The following is a 20,212-nucleotide window of genomic DNA, read 5'->3' as shown; positions in this document are numbered from 1 at the left end:
ATACTGCTTGGTAGATTATTGAGACCTAGGTATAGAACCTTACTGGGTTGGCCATCAAATGGGTGAGGACTAGGCATAGAATTGTACTGGTTTGGCCGTTAAAGGGGTGAACAGAACCTCTTTGAAAACACTACTGTAGGATAAGAAAAGGAATCATATTTTCTTACCCTGTTAACATCCTTAAAAGCCTATACAAGTTATCCACGATCAACCTTTGACTTATTAAACATTCTCAACTTCCTTTCTGTTGGATTTCTGTTACACAATGCCCATGCGCGAGGCAGAACACAAGAGAGTAGTTTATCACAAGAAATTTGCACAATAACATGGATGCACGGCACAAAATTTGTCTCAAATTTGACTGTCGAGATAAGAAAAACTATTTCGTCAAAAATAGATCAACCCAAAGTAAACAAGTTGCATCTGTCCTGCTCATCTTATCTCATCTCGATCCTATTCTAAAATGAGAATTATATGCTCTCACACTTGCCTTAATGATCATTTTATTTTCCTTTAAGCCAAGCACATCTCTAAACCCCTATAACTTATGATGCCTTCGTGAAGATGTTTGCAGGCTATTTTTTATTCTGCAATATAGGCCTTCCACTTCTTTGTTTACCTCTCGCTCTCTGATAACGTGGTGATGGATCTGATATGCTTGGTTATGGCATGGAAGATTTAATTCTTCATAACTCGAGTTACATTACGAGTTATGATAGAGGGGTGTGGCTTGAGTTTTTTGAAGGTTTGTATCACCCAAAACCTACTTGAGCTGTATGTTTCTCTTGTTGAATCAGCTGCTACTTTGTGCCTAGCTTTTATGGAAGACAATATAATAATTGGTTGTTTCTTACTAATCCATGAAATGTCTCCCGTTTCCATACTAAATGAGTAACCTGTGGTAAGTTTCCTTACATCTAGGTAACCTACCCAATCTGAATTTGTATGCCCAACCAACTTGAAGTCACTGGTCTGTACATAGTCAAGTCTATAATGTACTGTATTTCACATACCTTAAAATCCTTCTCCTGCTTTCCAGTGAACATCTTTGGGACATGCGATTAACTGCAAAATAATCACAATTGTGTGACTAAATCCGGTCTAATTATAATAAAGCAGATCATACTTCTTATCAGTTGTCTATACACCTTTGCATCATCTATTGCTTTAAAGTTTAAACCTTAATGCTCTCATAACTTCATTCATATTTATATTGGAGATGCCATTGACTTAGAATTAGCCACGTTAAACCTTTTTAGCATCTTCTAGATGTACTCCTTTGTGATATAAAGGTACCTGTCACCCATCTTCCATGCTTTTACTCTTAAATAATAATGAAGTAGGCTCAAATTCGTTATTTCAAAGGCTGCATGCATTTCCCCCTTCAGTTCCTCAATCATATATGTATTTCTACCTGTAATGATGATCTCATCAATCACCATTACATTATCATTATCATTATCATCTTTGATATTTATTTATAGATTTATATCATAGTTTGCAAGTTTTGAATATGAATACAATTTGGTACGGGAAAATACAACATAGAAAAACTTAATAGTATTAAAATATGGAAGTATACATTTCATAGAAACAGAAAAATCACATATCTTACACTGATATAGTAGGGTTATATTAATATACAGTGTAGTGATGTAGTCTATTGTTTCAAGTTTAAACTTTCTGCCAGTATTCATCGCAGAATTGCATAAGCAAATGTTAATGAACTAAAATGATCATTCAAATGCTCTCCAAGTATTCGTAGGAGAATGGAAGCTACAAGCAGGATGTAGCAGCGTGCTACTGCTCACTATATCCACTATTAAAATTTGGTTGCAAGATAGAATCTAGATAGAACTTAGAAGGACCTGAATTTATTACATTTAGAGTCTGGACTCTGAAGGTGAAATGCAGTGAAAAATGAGAACCCAAAATTGCACTGTCATGGCCCAGAAACAATGTAACTCAGAAACATGTTACACAGCCAGTGTTATCTCCCAAAAAGTCACTTGTATTGAAGAATTTAAGCGACAGAATGCCCTCCTCTCCCCCCCAAAACAAAATTACTTGTGTTGGAGAATACAAGCTTCAAAATGTGCAATCAACAATCAAAACTAATTCAATTCCTTGAAATGATGATTAACCAATTAACCAGATATCTATAGGTTTTTAAATGAAAAAATTTGGTTTTTTTTATTATTATCATTTTTTTGAGATTTTTGTGTGGTTTTTCGGGTCGATTTTGAAATTAATTAGATCATTTATATTGGTTTATTGGTCAGCTGAACCATATGTGATTGTCATGTCATGGTTTTATCACGATTTCTGCAGTAAAACGACACTTTTTTTGGCAGGCAAAAAATTGGCAATTTTTACCTGCGATAAAATTGTTGATTTTTCATAGGATCTTCTAAACTGATAATTACTTCTTATGATTTCTTTAGTTACTCTTATTTTGCATTCATATTCATCATAAAGCAATTACACAAAAGATCTCAACAATAGAAACTAAATGCCAATAGGATCATAAAGAGATAGCCAAACAAGAACACAAACATTTACCCTGGGAAAACCCACATGGGGGGAAACCCAACAACCTTTTCCTTAGAGAAATTGTTCAGTTCAACAAGAGACACACCTAGATCTTCTAGTCAATCACAAGGTCAAACTGACCAGCAAAGTAGACTTGGTCAAACCTGGTCCAACTTCCTCCTAGTCAAGTCAAACATCTTCCCAATAGACTTGGTCTGGTCTGCTCTGCTAGGGCCGAATTTCGGCCTCCTTCTGCACCCAAGAATTTCAGTTCTGCAGCTCTTGTTATGCCTCAGAAGTTTGGTCCTTTCTATCACATGCGCGAGGTCACAGAAGGAAATCAGATCACACGTGTGACTGCTAATGGAGAGAGAGAGAGAGCTCAGTCTTCTTCGGCCGTCCTTCTTCCTTGTCTCCTTCTCTAGATGAACAGAGAAATACTTGTTTGTGTGATGATCCGAATTTGCCCAAGAGGAGGAAGTCGTGTAGCATATATATAGTGATTCTAGAGGTCGAGTAGGTTCCTTACTTGACTGGGGCCGACTTGGCTTATTTGGAGCCAAAAATTCAATTTTCAAAAATTCAAATTTTCTTTGTCAAAAAGGACATGAAGCACATGCTTTAAAATTTCTCTTTTGACAATAGCATGAAGAAGATGCTTTATATTTATCATTAGAAATACATCAATGGCTAAAATATTAATTACGAAGACCAACCATGGCTACAAAAATTCAACAAAAATCACCACATGGTAAAAATTGTAACCATGCTATTTTATTGCGATCTTGGTAACTATGGTATTACATATCCACCGATTCTGCACTGCATGAATTTAGATACAGAAAGGGTCAATATGGCTGAATGTTGCTAGTATGATTTAGATTTGGTGGTCTTCTTTGAAATCCAGTTGCTCTATGTGTTTATCTTTCTATGTGTAGTGATGGTACATACCAAGCTCTATAAGTCTATTTAAGCTTGTACACTGCCTTCTTCAACTTACGCACTAGATGCTCTTTCCTCTTTTGCATGAAGCCTCTGGTTTGTTGCATGTACACTTCCTCTTCTAAATCACCATTTCAAAATGCACCTTTGACATCCATTTATTAAAACTCATTTTCAACCAATTGTTTTATTTGCCTTTAGTCATCTTCACAAGTTCGCAATTTCCATTTCTTTGTATGGATTCTGGAATTCTATTCATTCTGCATTGCTTTGTCTTTTCTTTCCAATGATGCATAAACTGCATTGCATATTTCAGTGGACAGTTTGTCGCAACAAATATTAATATTACTGCTACAAATACAATGAGACTATACTCTACAACAGAGTGATTTACTTACGTATGATGTTTTAACAATATTAAGAACACAACAGAGACATGTTTTAACAATATTAAAAACACATCATCTCTGTTGTTAAAATTAACTGAGAAATAAGAATAGTTTACAAAACTATAATGGTAAAAACTAAAAACACATCATATAACATAAAAAATGCATGATTTACCTTAGAGGAACATGTGGGAAAAAAATCCAACTAGAAATAAAGGATTTTGCCTTGCTTTTATTATTCTCAAAGTTTACAAAGCCATTCGACATGGTGCCCTGATACGGACTGTTACATGGTCGCCTTATTCCTTTGCTTTTCTCTATTATGTATTTCCTTTGCAGTTGCTTGATTATGGAACAAAAAACTATAGCAATAGGAATGGAAACCCTTTCTGCCTTTGTGACTGTTACCCACCAAAAAGAGGGTAACCCCTGGGAGAAAAAAAATTCTCCTCTTTGGACAGCCAGCAAGTGAGCAGCCCTATATGATCAGCACATAACATTATGCAATTTTTCTCTACTTATTACTCTGGTCAGATTTCTCTCACATCTGGCATGCCTTCTTAAAGGAAGGTGGATCATCCATCGACAGGTACTTCAACCATTTTTGTAATCATGTGCTTTCGTTTAATGTTATGGGCAATACTAGGATGAATCACAGCGCAAACTGGATGATTGACCAATCTCGACTATATTCTTGTTCCCTTCACATGGGAGGTTAGTATTTGACTCTAGTCTAGTGGGACCTCCTTTGAGGCCTTAGGGTTTTAGGAAGGGCACTACTAGGGAAGCACTGATTGATGTAGCATGTCCAAGATAATCCATACTTACATCTTTCCATTTTTCTCTTTTATCCATCTCCATTCTTTGGGCCGGTGGTCATTGGTCATTGGGATTCGTACCCTTCATCCATATCCTTGAGTCTAGGCCTGAAAACTTCAGTGAATATCCCCTATGGATTAATTACCTACAGGGGGACAAAGTAGCCTATCCAACCCCGTAGACTATAGGCTTGATAAAGGGGGAAAACCCAATTATCCAATTTTTGGGTTGGCTGGGGCAAAACCCCAAATTGGGGGTTGCACATGAACCCCTCACATTTGATTAAGGAAGAGAAGCCCCATGGGGGAATCTATAAATAAAGGAGAGTTGGAGTCATTTGATCATCATCGATTTGGATTGGATATCTTTGATTTTTCTTGAGTTGAGGCTATGAGGGTTTAAGACCCCTGCTTCTTGATTAGCTTCGGTGGAGGTGATCCCAACCTATATAATCCTTTTTTCTAGTTTCGGTGGAGCGGATCCCACCCTACCTAGACACCCTTTTTTCTTGTTCTGGAAATAGGTTTCTTTGGAACAATTCTAGAATGATTTTGGCACATAAGGAAAAATCTATCTGAGGTCATTTATTAGGCCATTTACAGGACAACGAAGGATATCTCAATTTGAAGGCTATTGACAAGGTTCTTTCTACATAGGTAGTGATGTCTCCTCTGTAATCCTTTGAGCTTTTGGTCACCAAAATCCTGGCTAAGGAAGGATCAAGTTTGAGTTTGGGCAGCTGCAGGGTCGAGAGCCTCAAGGTTAAGGGCCTCAGGTCCCAATTTTGATAGCGAGTTTATCAGATATTCAACCAATGAGGTCTTTTATTTGGATTGAAATTCAAAGGCAACTTAATTAATTTATAGCTAGTTGAAGCCTGTTGTGAATTAGCTCTTTGGTTTGGTTTAAGTACTCTTAAATATCACTCTTGAATATTACTATTACAATTGAGAATTGCTATGGTTGTATGGGCTTGATATTTGGCCCTAATTATAGTCAATTGTGGAAGAATTTTATGACTGTTGATGCATTTTTATATCATTAAGAAAACCTGCTATTGTATTGGTAAATGAAGGTTTATTGTTCTCTTAATAAGTGTTGAAACCCTAGAAAAATTACCCTAGGACATTACGCTTGGCCTTGGAGGTTAATGCTGCTAAAAGAATGATAAAAATTAAAAGTGTAGAAAAACACAATGAAAGAAAAATGTAAAATGTAAAAGATGGATATGACATTATCTAGCGTGTGGGAAAAAGTGTAGCATGAGCTCTACCCCACCTCACTAGCCATCATCTAATTCCTCAAGCATTTAATGCTTCATCTAAGGAAAGGAATTCTTGTAAGTCCCAACCCTGCAATGGAAAATATCAAAAGCAAGCTTGGGCTCCTAAGCTATGCACCTAGTAAAGACAAATCATAAAAAGTAAAAGGCGCACCAAAGGAGTGGAAAAAACAAGCTGAGGAAAGGGATAACTCATGCCTCTACGATTGCTTCTTCCTTACATCTATTCACTCAGAATGTTGGACCCCCATTAGCTGGTCACATGGCTATGGCACCTACCTTGAAGTCTTTCCCACTCTACAACCATCATTATTGCACACACCTACGGATTAATGGGCTAACTTGGGACATGTCATTCCCCTTGGGGGATGGAAACACCTAATAGAGTTGTTGACCTAATCATCCCTAATATAAGTGAGGTAACTTGTTTACATGTCCTAATCTAGTTAGACATTTGAAGGTGAGTTTTGTGTGAAGTATTCTTGTGCCCCTAACATTAGGTATGGTCCACTATGATGCATTAATGGTTATTTCCCCTAATTATTGTTGATTTCACTTGATATTGAGAGGTTTTTGTTAGTTTGTGTTATCATAACAGTAGAGACCCTTTGAGAGTTGGTATTGATCCCCTTCAATAACACTTTAGAGGTCGTTATACCTCGTCTAATGAGAAATTTTGATCTTGAGGATGCAACCTAAGTCACCGGGTTCGGCGAATTTAATCCTTGGGATTTGAAATTCGCCAAACCTCAAACAAATCCTAACAAATTCGATTTTATTCGCTGAACAAAATGCCGAACATGAACCCGAATCGAACTCCGAACATGAACCCAAATTGAATGTTGAACTCGAACACGAAAAAAAATCAATGCACCTGAAAATTTGTTTAAATTCGCTGAAAGTTTGATTTTGTTTTTTGGTAGGGCGTTAATAATTAAAAAAAATAAAAAAAATAACAGAGGTAAAAGAGGTTTGGCGCCTGGCTTCTAAATTCTTTCTCACACACCCATCGACTCCTGCTTGACGCCACGTACCCTTGCTCGACCATCGACTCTCACTACTCCTGCTCAGTGCTCACTCGTGACTCCAATTTCAACCCTCGGCTCTTGCTTCTCGGCTCTCAGCGTCACAATAGGCTGTCAACATTTTCATTTTGACTCTTGAGTCTCCACTGGTGACAGACTCCCGACTCACAGGTAGTGCCCACACTTATCGCTCACAAGCTATAGCCACAGGCCCACAGCCGCAGTTTTAACCCAAAGGCATAGACGTAGCCTACATAGCCACACTCACAGTGTTTCGTTCCACTTGATCCCTGATCTTGGCGTTGCATACCTATCACCAAGGTCCAATACCATTAGGGTTCAACTACAGGTGCTCCGCACAGCGAGGCAGTCATGAGTTAGCCAAAAGCCCAAAGGACTTGGACAGGCGACGACAGTGAGCACCGAGGAGTCCAGGTTGTCAACTGTCAAACAACATTTTTTATATTAGTTAATATATACAAATTAATAGTTAAAATTTAGGTATTTTTTGAATATATTGTGTCTGGTCTCTCAGGCTTCAGCCTTAGTAGATCCAGACTGTTTAAATATATTTTATAAATTACAGTTTCATTCTGCAAAAAAATTAAAATGTAAATTTTAAAAAAATAAACTGTAGAAATTTCAAGCTTCATTTCAACAATCAGAACCTTCAAATTTCAATGGCACCCCCAAAATCAACCACTGTAGCATGGAATTTTATCAAAAGAGAAGGGAAAAGTCTTTTGTGTTAGTTGTGTGGACATCAATTCACTGGCTCTTTATCTAGAGTAGTGGATCACCTTTCCAATACATTAGAGGAAATTTTAGCCTAAAAGTGGCCTCCTAAGGAAAAATAATAAAATAATAAAATAATAGTTATGAATTTTGGAGGGAAAAGAAGAAAACTATTTTTTTCATTGCATTTTTGGCTTATTTGCTTATAAGTTTACTCAAATTTCAAGTGTAGACACTCGTTGGATGCAAAATTCCGCATCCAACGAGTATTCATTATGCATACTTTTGAGAAGACCCACAGCGATAAAAATTGAAGATACATTAAAAAATGCATTAAACACATTTTTTAATATATCTTCAACTTTTATCAATGCATGTCTTCTCAAAAGTATGCATTCAATTTTTATCAATGCGGGTTTTCTCAAAAGTATGCATTCAATTTTTATCAATGCGGGCTTTCTCAAAAGCAATGTTGCATTAATCGTTATCAGGGTATTATCGACGCAGGGAAAAAATCGGTAAAAAAGGGAAAAAATTGTAACATACAAAAAATTCATTTTTTTTTCAATTTTTTTAATATCTAAAGCATCGACGACATAAAATAAATACATTGACAAATAAATATGATAAAAGAACTAATATATAAGATGTTTAATATCATTTCTAGTGCTACATCACACATAACAGTGAATCATGTCCTGAATAGTAAGTCCTGACTCATGACTCCCAACTCAGCCTCAAAATATCAACAAAAAATATAATAATGTATCTCATGAGTCATAATGTCATATACAATGAAATGAACCAAATAACTAAAGTCTAATACTATTGATTTTCTCTACCCCTCTTGTGAGAAAATGCAATAGCTTTCCCTTTCCCTCTAGATGTAGTGCCGGTGGAGTTGGCAGTGGACTCTGCTGTACTCTAGAAGCTGAAGAACTAGGAGCTATAGGAGGTAGACCACGTCCTCTACTGGTGGCAGGGGTAGCCCAGGTAGGTGGTGTCACCTCCTCCTCCTGTTGCTCCGCCTCCTCCTCCTCCCTCCCCCTCCACTACCTCCTGCACTAACCAATCATCAACAGACTCCATGAGAGGCCTCTTGGCCTCAACCCTCCATGCAGCAGTGGTGTCAATCCCATCCAATGAGATGGCCTCCATATCAGGTGTCCTCTCAAGTTGCCTCACCCACAATCGAAGATTGTAGTAGACGTAGACCATGTCATTAAGTCGCTGGGACTCCAACCTGTACAAAGATCATGAAATAATAATTATAAAAAAAAATATTGTTTAATGAATTCAAAAAATTATTTGGAAATTTGCAATATTTTAAGTGTTAACCTGTTGCGCTTCTTGTTGTGTATTTTTTCAAATACACTCCAGTTGCGCTCACATCCTGAGGAGCTACATGTTTGGCTGAGGATTCAAATGGCAAGCTTTTGCAGAAGGGGTACCTTGGCACCATACATTCTCCACCATGCATCTACAACAAAATTACAAATAAAATTTTAAATAAACATAAGAAAAAAATGAAATTTGAAAGTTGAATCAAAGTATGAAGTTATGAACTTGAAGAGACAATGAAATTTGAAACAAACTAAAAAATACTTGGCATTTTAGTCGTCCTATCAGTCACAACCATGTCAAAGCCAAATGTGCCACTTGCCATCCTGTATGTCTCAATTTCTTTGGCGATTTCTATACGTTCTACTGGAGATCGCACCATCCTCTAAACATAGGTTAAGAATCCATCCATGATCTCAACATCAAATACGAACCCACATGGGTAAGAAAATGTGGGGTTCAGGTAGATCCCTGTAGCATGAATGGGATGATGGAGTGTGTTGTTCCATCGTTCATCAATCACTTCCCATAGGAGGAGTTGTCTCTGAAACCCCTCATCTCCTTTATCATCATAGTAGGCCCGAATGGATTCTTTCGCTCTGTCCATGGCCTCATACAAATAGCCCATTGCGGGCTTCTCACCATCAACTAATCGAAGAACCTTTACCAAAGGTTCAGTAACGCTGCACACCTCCCGCACTCCCGCCCAGAAGTCTTCCTGGTATGAAACTAGTTTGCAAATGGCCTCTCTCTCTGGTTTGCAGCTCATTGTCAAAGCACGCCACTCCTCTGAAAGAAACATTCTCTTCACATCCCACATAGAATTCAAGAGGGACTGAAGAGATATGAAACTGGTGGCAAACTGTGTAATGTCGGGCGCACCAACTCTTTGTTGTTGGTGAATTTTTTCATCAAGCTAAGCACAAATGTATGATTATATATAAATTTTGTAATTCTTTTTGATGACTCAACAATATCTTTGACAAAGAAAATTTTCCCTATGTCCTCCAACATCAAATCAATACAATGTGCAGCACAAGGTGTCCAAAATAAAGTAGGATGCCTCTCCATAAGCATCCTGTCAGCAACAACATAATTTGTAGCATTGTCCGTTATGACTTGGACAACACGTTTTGCACCCACCTCCAAAATAAACACACCCAGCAAATCACATAAAGTTTTTGTATCTTTGATATGTGCAGATGCATCAACAGATTTCATAAACATAGTCCCCTTGGGACAACTAACCAAGAAGTTTATAAGGGTTCTCCCCTTTTGGTCAGTCCAACCATCTGACATCACAGTGCATCTTGTTTGTGCCCATGATTCCCTAAACTCCTCCAATATTTTGGTGTAGTCAACCTTTTCATTTTGAAGAATCTGGCCTCTAAAGTCACCATAAGAAGGGATTTTGTACCTTGGGCCAACAGTTGCAATAGCATCAACAGCAGGTTGGAAAAATGGATTATTCCTTACAACGCTGAAAGGAATATCACTCCAAAGGAGAAATTTGGCCAACAACTTGTCAGTTTGTTCTTTCTCAGTTTTTTTAAGCATTGAAGTGATAGATGGTTGTGAACCAGGCGTGGTTCTAGGAACAAAAAATGATGAGGCAGCTACCGGGTTGGTTGATGCTGAAGTAGAACCAGTGCCACTTCCTTGTTCACCTGAGCTTAACACAGACTTTGTTAGTTGCTTCTTCATTTCCGCGTTGGCCTCTCTATTGTGCTCTAAATTTTCCAATGATCTCATGGCTTTTCGGATGATTTCAGGATTTGTATTTGTGCAAGACCCTACATCAAATCCAAGGATTTGTGCAAGGTGATACTTCAATATGTAAACCCCCCAACATATGTTGCCCACACAACTTGCAAGACAAGTTTATTCTATCAATCCCTCCATCAGGTTCACCAAATTCCCATAGAGGGTCCAATTTCCTTGGCATGTTTGACTTTGAACTTTGAACTTTGAACTTGAAGTTGAATGGTGATTCGGTGAACCTATGGCAAAATAAGGATTACAATTTACAAGTTACAAACTTACAATTTACATTGTACAAAAACTAAAAAATAATTACATACATCAGTAACATAACAAAACACATGGAATTTTTTACAATTTAAGAAATTTTAACAAACAAAATGAAAAATCAAATGACAAAAACCCCATCAAGATTCAAATCAATTCAAAAATATTTGATAACCCATTGAATTCTTTTGATAAACAATGGGTTATCCAGATTCCAAACCCAACCAAAAACATAGAAAAAAAACCAAAACAAAGTTACAAAACACAAAATGTTGGTGCCCATACCGGTTTGATAGAGAAAATTCGTCTCCTCCTTAGCTTTCACTTCGTTTTTCTCTTCCATTCAGCGGATTCAGTTCCCAAATGACCAAGAGGTCACTCCAAAACCCTGTTGCTGCCGGCGTGCCGCTGTTTGTACAAATGAATATAAAAAAATCATGATTTTTTGTTTTATAAACCTGCTGTTGTAATGGGCCACGCTTTTTTGCCATCGAATTGCGATTTTTTGGAAAAAATCGCTAAAAAAATGTTGTATTTATCGGGCGATAATATCGCCGGTTTTAAAAAACCGCGATTTTACAATAAAATCGCGAGTACTGCAACACTGCTCAAAAGTATGCATAATGGGTACTCGTTGGATGTGTAATTTAATTTTGCATCTAACGAGTGTCTACATTGAAATTTGAGTAAATCTATAAGGAGATAAGACAAAAATACAATTAAAAAAAGTAGATTTTTAATCTTCTCTCCAAAATATTTACATGTACCTCTTTTTAAATTTAAAGGACTTTGATTGGTTTACATATTATGTACGTGAAAATTTCATGGGCACTTTTAGGCTAAAATTTTCTCTAATGTTAGCAATGGAAGTGGAGGTGGTGTTGAAGGCTGCACTAAGATCGTTGAGGAACAAAAAAGTGCAGTGGAGAAAGACTATTTCACTTCATAGATGGAAAAAGGAAAAAAGGGAGAATAAGAGGCAACAAATTGAAAGGGAGATTGCCCTGTCTTTCTCAAACGCCATTAATTCAATCTCAACCATGGGTGGATCAAGTTCTACTCCAACGAAAAAAGGTGGAACCAAAACTTTAAATCAATTTTGGAAACCTATGGAGAGACAAGAAGTTGATGATACTGTTGCAGAATTCTTTTATGCATGTGCAATTCCCTTTAATGTAGTCAGGAGTCCATATTTTAAAAATGTATAAAAAGGACCATTGATTTTGGGAAGAGCTATGTTTCTTCTGGATCTGAAGCTTTAAGGACCACTTTGCTAAAGAAAACATGACACAGAGTGATAGAAAAGTTGGTTTAGATTAAAGAGTCTTGGAAGCATACAGGATGCACAATTTTTGAGTGATGGTTGGTCAGATTTGATCAATGTGCTTGTTTATAGTCCTCGAGGGGTACTTTTCTTGAAGGCAGTTAATGCAATGGATCAAGTGAAGACATCAGAATTTATTTTTGGAATTTTGGATGAAGCAATTCAAGAGGTTGGGGAGAAAAATGTGATCCATGTTATTACAGATAATGCATCAAATTGTGTTGGTGCAGGGGACATGATTATGGAAAAGTATAAAAAAATTTATTAGACTCCTTGTGCAGCTCACTGCTTAGATTTAGTGTTGCATGATTTAGCCAAATTTCCTTGGGTTAATGAGGCAATTTGAGGAGCCAAAACAATTGCAAACTTCATCGTTGACCATCGTCTCACTTTCAACATATATAGGAAGAATGCATCTAAAGAGTTGTTGAGGCCTTGTGATACAAGGCTTGCCACTTTTTATATTACTTTGAAAAGAGTTGTTGAGGAAAAAGCAAGCCTAAGAGTTGTTTTTTGCAATACTGAGTGGGAGAGGTCTCCCCTTTCAAAAGAAACTAAGGGATGTTGAACAAATAGTGCTCAATAATGGCTTTTGGGAAAATGTTGTCAAGGTTTTAAAAATATGTGGCCCAATTTGTTAATGTGCTCGGCATGGTTGATGGTGACAAACGTTTTATGGGTTTTGTTTAAGAAAGCATGGATCGTTGCAAGGAGGCCATTGCAAGTGCTTTTAATAATGTGGAAGCTGATTACCAGGAGATATGGGAGGTAATTGATCAAAGATGGAAGATGATGCATAGTCCATTACATGCAACAACATGCTATTTGGACCCTAGATTGTTTGGGTTATCAAGACATAGGGATGAAGAAGTCATGAATGGACTTTACCAGGCTATTGAGAAGCTAAATCCAAATCCAACAATTGCAGCTTTGGTCAGATGTCAGTTGAGGGCATATAGGTTAGAAGAAGGGTTATTTGGAACACAATCAACAAAGTATGATAGGAACATAAGTGATCCAACAATATGGTGGGAGTTTTATGGATCAGGGGCACCAAAATTGCAAAGTTTTGTAATTCATATCTTAAGCCAGGGATTAAGTGCATCAGCGTGTGAAAGGAATTGGAGTTCCTTTGACCACATTCATTCCAAGAAAAGAAATAGACTGTTATTTGGAAGATTAGAAGATCTTGCTTATGTTCATAGTAACTTGCAGTTGGCTTTGAAGAATGTGGCTAAAGAGTCATCCAATTCCTCTACTCCATGGATCGATTTTGTTCCTAATGCATCAAGGGATAATAGTGACATTGATAGGGAATTGAGTGATGAATCTGATGCTCATGCTTCTAGTGGATTCACAGCCCCTATTGCTCTTGATGATATAGAAATTTTTGATATAACAAGTAGGCCATCGGAACATCGAGAATACAACTTGTGTTCTTGTTTTAGACTTCTAGTTTACTTTTTGCATGAACAATTTTCTAAAACTGCTAAGCTACTTTAAACTTTAAAGTTTATATATTTTGAATACTTTTTGATCATATTGTTTTTCAATATATGAAATCTAATATGACCAATGGTTTTGTTGAATTTGATATGGGTGTCAATGTCTATGATGAATTTCTAACCTTGTTTACTATGTATGGAAGTTGGTTCTTTATTGGCACTCACTTTCATGGTTTATATGTGGAATGATTTAAATGTTTTAGCAATAATCCTATGTGCTTGCAATGTGCATTATGGACTTTGAAAATTGACATGCCACAACCCACCTTTACATCCTTCCATGGCAACAAATTTGTTATATGAATTTATGTTTTATGAGAAATAAACATCTATTTGATTGATGCTAGATAGTTTGTAAGTAAAATTTCAGAATTTTCAATGTGCTCTAGCAGCTAGCTGTCATAAATTTCAGAATGTTTTCTAGGCTTTAACCCCTAGCTGTGATAAATTTCGGATTTTTTTGTTTGGATTCTCTAGCTGTCATAAATTTGATTGATGTTCTGGAAATTTCTCTAGTTGTCATAAATTTCATAATTCTTTTTGTGGAGTAGTTCTTTAAATTTTTAAGCAAATTTTTCTAGCTGTCATAAATTTTAGAATTCTTTGAGATATGCCCAAAGTACATACAATAGAATCTATAAAGATGAATGTCACATTTATTTTGCAACCTGTTTAAAATTGAATCATATATATATATTTTCAAATTTCTATATGTCAAATTTTATGTCGAACTTTATCGGCAAAATTTTAGGTGCCGAACTTTATTCGAATTTCAAGGTCGTCGAACACAAACACGAACACGAACATGAACACGTACACGAACACGAACACGGTGACTTAGGATGCAGCATTGCCTCTCCATAGATGAATGTTGGGCTGTAAGATGTTTCCACATGGTACTTGACTCTCATGAATACCCCTAGATGTTGAGATGCTGAGACACTGATTTGGGCGTTGGATTTATTGATGATGTGTCTTGATGGACCTAGGATGCCTCCCAAGCTAGCCTTGCGTAATTTCCTCAACAATTTGAGGACAAATAGGACTCATTAGCATATCCATCCCCGTATGTTATAGTCCACCTAAAAAGGGGAAAACCCCAAAAAATACCCATTGTTGGGCAAGTTTTGGGGCAGCTGGGTGAAAAACCCAGAATTGGGGTTTTGAGTAAGATTTACTCAACCATTTATGAAGATGAAACCCCTCAAGGAAGCCTATAAATAAAGGAGGATTGGATTCATTTTGGGCATGAAGTGTGAACCAATTCATTTATTATTGAGCGGTAGCTCTAAGGGTTTTAAGACCCCTTTGCCTCTGGTCAATTTCGGTGGTGAAAGATTCCACCCTAGTTGACACCATTCTCTTTTCCTCTCTATTTTGGCGCATGACTACTTTCTGAAGGAGGAACGAAATTCTATTTGGATTGGGCTTGTTCTGGACACCAGAATGATCTTTTAAAAAAAATACCGAAGCTTCTATTTGACCTTTGATACGGTTTTGGCTTAGGAGTTTTGCTTGGAAGGCAACAAAATTCTCTACAACTCCTAGGCTCTAACAGAAGAGAAATTCCGTAAAGGACATCGAAATTGTCTGTGGCATTAATTCTTGTTCTGGGCACAATAGTGACAATTAATAAGCATTGGGGATCTTTGTTTGTTTCGTAACGTTTAATGTCTATCTTTAGTAACCCTTTTTGTGGCCAATTTGATAGTTTCTTTGCATTCGACCGAGGCAATCATCTCCCTAAGAACGTCCGCATACAGATCGAGATCACATGGACCCCAATTTTCTGTAACGATTTCTCATTATTTGGCGTCCAAAGAAATTCTGTGACAAATCCTGCATATCTTGAAGTGATCTACGATAGTTTGAGACCACTATGCTGATACAACAAAGGTTTTTACAGATCCGTGGTCATTATGTGTGGTGGTAAATATTCTGCGAAAAGTCCAGTAATGAATCAACGTCCGACATTATGATGCGAACATTCTAAAGGGAGCGAGATTTGGTGATCAAATTCCGTGGGCCCTGGTGGTCATTCGAATAACCACAGGGCAAAACTAGGATCTGTTGAGGAAGCGCGAAAATTGCACAATGAAGGCAAGAGTCATGGGTAGTACGTAGTGTAGAAGCAATTTTTTTCAGTACTTTATTGGTAGGGTTTCGTGACAGGAAATTCAATTAGAACACTGTCCACAACGTCAATCTAGTTGAAGCTGGACTGGAATATTGAATCATTAAGTTACTGTGGACTGTTGAATTGTAGTCTTTTGATGTATGGATAGTGGATTGCTATTAAATAAAATTGCGTTGTGCTACTATATGAGTTATTTAAATATTTTTTTGGAGCAAATCCTAATAAATCCTAGGGCAAAAATACCCTCATTTCATTACAGTGGTATCAGAGTAATGTTACAGTAAGGAAGAATAAGGGTAAGGAGGGTAAGGAGGAACAGGGAGATCCAGACACCAAGGATCTCTTACATGTACTAATACATGGATAGACATAAATCTCAAATTTAATAGTACAGAGGCAACAACAAGGACAATATATAATGCACACCTTGGCCTAGGGTCAACAACAACTTGCTCAACTGATGACTCATCTCATAGGTAATGAAAATGTCGCTTGCAATAACAAAACTAACATGGAAGGGAGTGGAAATCATAACCCTGGTCCTCCTAATAGCAGGGAAACCAACATAAGGAGTCACTGACCATTGCTTCCTATATTCACGAATAATCAAGCCACGACAAACCAAGAAGTTGTTGAACCAAACAGACTGTTGGATGGTTATTTTTGGGAATATGCAGTGCTAGAAGAAAACATGTGCGCTGCTATGACCTTCAATGAATACAATAATTTTAGATTTAGAAACAGACCCAGGGGACAACCTAATTTCGATCTAATACGCAAGGTGAGTAAAATTTCCCTTCCCTCATTTGATGGATCATCTAAATGTACAACAAGAGCTTGGGTGCAAAAATTGGACACCTACTTCAGGCTCAACCCTATGCCAGAAGTAGATGCGATCCAATTTGCCACATTGCATCTAGAAGGGGAAGCGCATGAATGGTGGTATCATGGTTTAGTAACATTGGGGCATGCCAACATTACTTCCTATGAAGATTTTACACAAAGGCTAATAGAAAGATTTGATCGAAAGAACCCAAACATCCACTTCAGAGAATTGGCACTTCTCAAGCAGACGGGCTCGCATGAAGAATTCATTTCAGAATTTGAACATACCGCTGTCATGGTAACAAATATATCTGAAGAAAGATTAGTCATGCTTTTTACGGAAGCTTTATTTGAACCACTACAAGGCTGGGTAAAAGCATTCAACCCCACGACCCTGTGATATGGGGAATGCAACAATCAAATCTAAAGCCCCTCCCAAACCTTTCATTCCTCCAAAAGATAAGGAGAAGAAGGCCCCTCAACGTGATTGGCCCAAAAGGGACAGGTTAGATGAGGAGACTCGAAGCGAACTAAGGAGGAAAAAACTATGTTTTACTTGCAGGAACCATGGGAACCTGGACATCGTTGTTTAGGAAAGGGGAAGATTCACTACATCGAAGTACTCTTTGACGATGAAGAAGAAGAAGAGGCCACTCCAAGTACCGAAAAAGAGTTACTGCAGAAGGAAGCAAAAGAAGAAGAAAAACCTAGCAGCCCTAGGGAAGAACCACCAGAAGAAGCGAAAGTTGAAGAAAGGGCCAGTGGAGAAAAGAAGTCTCGCCCCCAGGTCAAGATTGCAACCCTTTTTGGTACACCCATGTTTTACACCTTCAAGGTTAGGGGAGTTGTCAAGGGACAACGCATCACAACACTAATTGATGGAGGAGCGACACACAATTTCATTCATGCAACACTAGTGGCCAAGAGAGGACTTCCCACCGGCCTGGATGTAACAGTTGCAAATGGATACAACTTGGATTGCACCCGAATGATCTCAGGTTTGAGCGTAACTCTCGGTAACTATACTTTTACTAGTGATTTCTATGTAATAGATCTTGTATATCTCAATATGGTATTAGGGGTTCAATTGCTGTATTCATTGGGCAAGCACACAATAGACTACCAAGCACTAGAGATGGAATTTAAAGCACCAAATGGCAATAGGATAGTCTTGAAAGGTATGGCAAATGACAGGCCACAGGTTGTTTCAGCCAGAAGAATGGAAGCTATCTTTAGGCACGACAATGTCGCATATGCAACAAATTGCAGAATCATGCGCCAAAAAGTACCTAGCAGCGATAAACCATATTACAACACGGATATTCAACAAATAATTGACCACCATGCTTCAGTGTTTGGTGATATTCCTCCAGGATTGCCTCTTAAGAGAGTATTCAAGCACACTATAGAATTGGAAGAGGAAGCTAAGCTTGTGATCACCACGCCTTACTGACACCCGAAGTAATTCAAGGAACAGGAGCTGTTAGAAATGGGCCACATCAGACCTAGCTTGAGTCCATTCGCCTCATCTGTGGTCTTTGTAAAGGAGAAGGATGGCATGTGGAGAATGTGCATTGATTACCGAGCGCTCAACAAAAAACTATCAAAAACAGGTACCCTTTCCCTAGGGTCGATGAATTATTGGACAAACTTCATGGGGTAGTTTACTTTTCAAAAATTAATTTACGATCAAGGTACCATCAAATTCGAGTTTGAGAAGAGGACGTGCTGAAAACAACATTTTGGTGTCATTATGGACATTTCAAATTTTTGGTCATGCCATTTGGGTTAACCAATGCCCCCACTACTTTCTAATCATGTATGAACAATATCTTCAACAAGCAGCTAAGGAAGTTTTTATTAAGCCCCCACTACTTTCTAATCATGTATGAACAATATCTTCAACAAGCAGCTAAGGAAGTTTTTATTAATGTTCTTTGACGACCTTCTCATTCACAACAAAACATGGGACAATCATCTGAGGCATTTGGATACAATTTTGAGCATTATGTAGGAGCAGTCTCTCTATGCCAAAGCCTCAAAATGCAAGTTTGGGTTAATGAAGATTCTTTATTCAGGACACATAATCAACACAAAGGGAGCACAAGTTCATTAGGAGAAAATTTGAGCGATATTGGACTGGCCCACTCCCAAAACCCTAACAGAATTACGTGGGTTCCTTGGGATTTGCAGCTACTACCAACAATTCGTCAAGGGTTTCTCTCAGTTAAGTGCACCTTTGCCAGACTTAACTGAAAAGGGAGCATTTAGGTGGACAAAATAATCTGACAAGAAATTTAACAAGTTCAAAGAAATAATGAGCTCATATCCAGTCTTGGCTCTTCTCGACTTTGGTCAACCATTCATATTGGAGTGCGATGCGTCAGGGGAAGGAATACGCGTTGTCTTAATGCAAAAGGGTCACCCTATCACATTCGAAATTCAGAAGTTTTAGGACACAAAGAAGCTCTACTCTATATATGACTAGGAGATGCTGTCTATCATGCATGCTTTGGTAAAGTTTAGACAATATTTGGTTGGAAATAGGTTCATAGTCAGGACAGAGCACAATAACCTGCATCATTTCTTGGGGTAAAAGGCCCTTAACGAGCGACAACAGAAATGGGTAAGCAAGATCCAAGCTTATGACTTTGATATTGAGTATGTGAAGGGAAAGAAGAATTGTTGTGGCCGATGCACTTTCCTGGAAACCAGCAGCATGGGCCCTCATGGAACTCACAAAAGATTGTAATGAACACCTCCCAGCAGAGTATGCGAAGAACCAGTTTACTTGCACACTAATTGATGAGATCACCTAGGATGACAGGTACAAAATAATCGATGGAGTCATTTATTATAAAGACAGGGTATACCTGGTTCTTGAATCTACACAAGGAAATGATTTTGAAGGCTACACATGATATTACCTCGGTTGGGTATCAGGGATTCTTCAAGACATATCGACAGGTTCAGGAACAATTCTTGTGGAAAGGGCTCGAGGAAGATGTGATGAATACATTAGGGAATGCATGACATGCCAACAGAATAAGGTTGATCATACACATCCCGCAGGTCTTCTCCAACCCCTACCAATCCTAGAACAAAAATGGAAGAGCATCTCGATGGATTTGATCACACGGTTACCAAAGCACAAGGCACGATGGTATATAGGTTGACTAAATTCACACACTTCTTTGCCATCTCAGCTGATTATTCGGCCAAACAAGTGGCATAACTGTTTTTCAAAGAAGTCTTTAGACTGCATGGGCTGCCAAAGAATATAGTCAGCGATTGTGACAGTAGATTTATGGGCGCATTTTGGCAGGAG

General features: G+C 37.9%; 1 protein-coding gene across 1 annotated transcript in view; it reads left to right on the top strand.

The window, feature by feature from the left end:
• The window catches only part of LOC149144920 (uncharacterized), a 188,224-nt gene that overhangs the window by 1,559 nt on the left and 166,453 nt on the right, over positions 1 to 20,212 (top strand). The window lies entirely within an intron of this gene.

The sequence above is a fragment of the Pinus tabuliformis genome, chromosome X, assembly GCF_031772625.1.
Source record: "Pinus tabuliformis cultivar Carrire ecotype Pingquan chromosome X, CPIR1, whole genome shotgun sequence".
Taxonomy (NCBI): domain Eukaryota; kingdom Viridiplantae; phylum Streptophyta; class Pinopsida; order Pinales; family Pinaceae; genus Pinus; species Pinus tabuliformis.
This window is presented reverse-complemented; position numbering and strand designations above follow the sequence as displayed.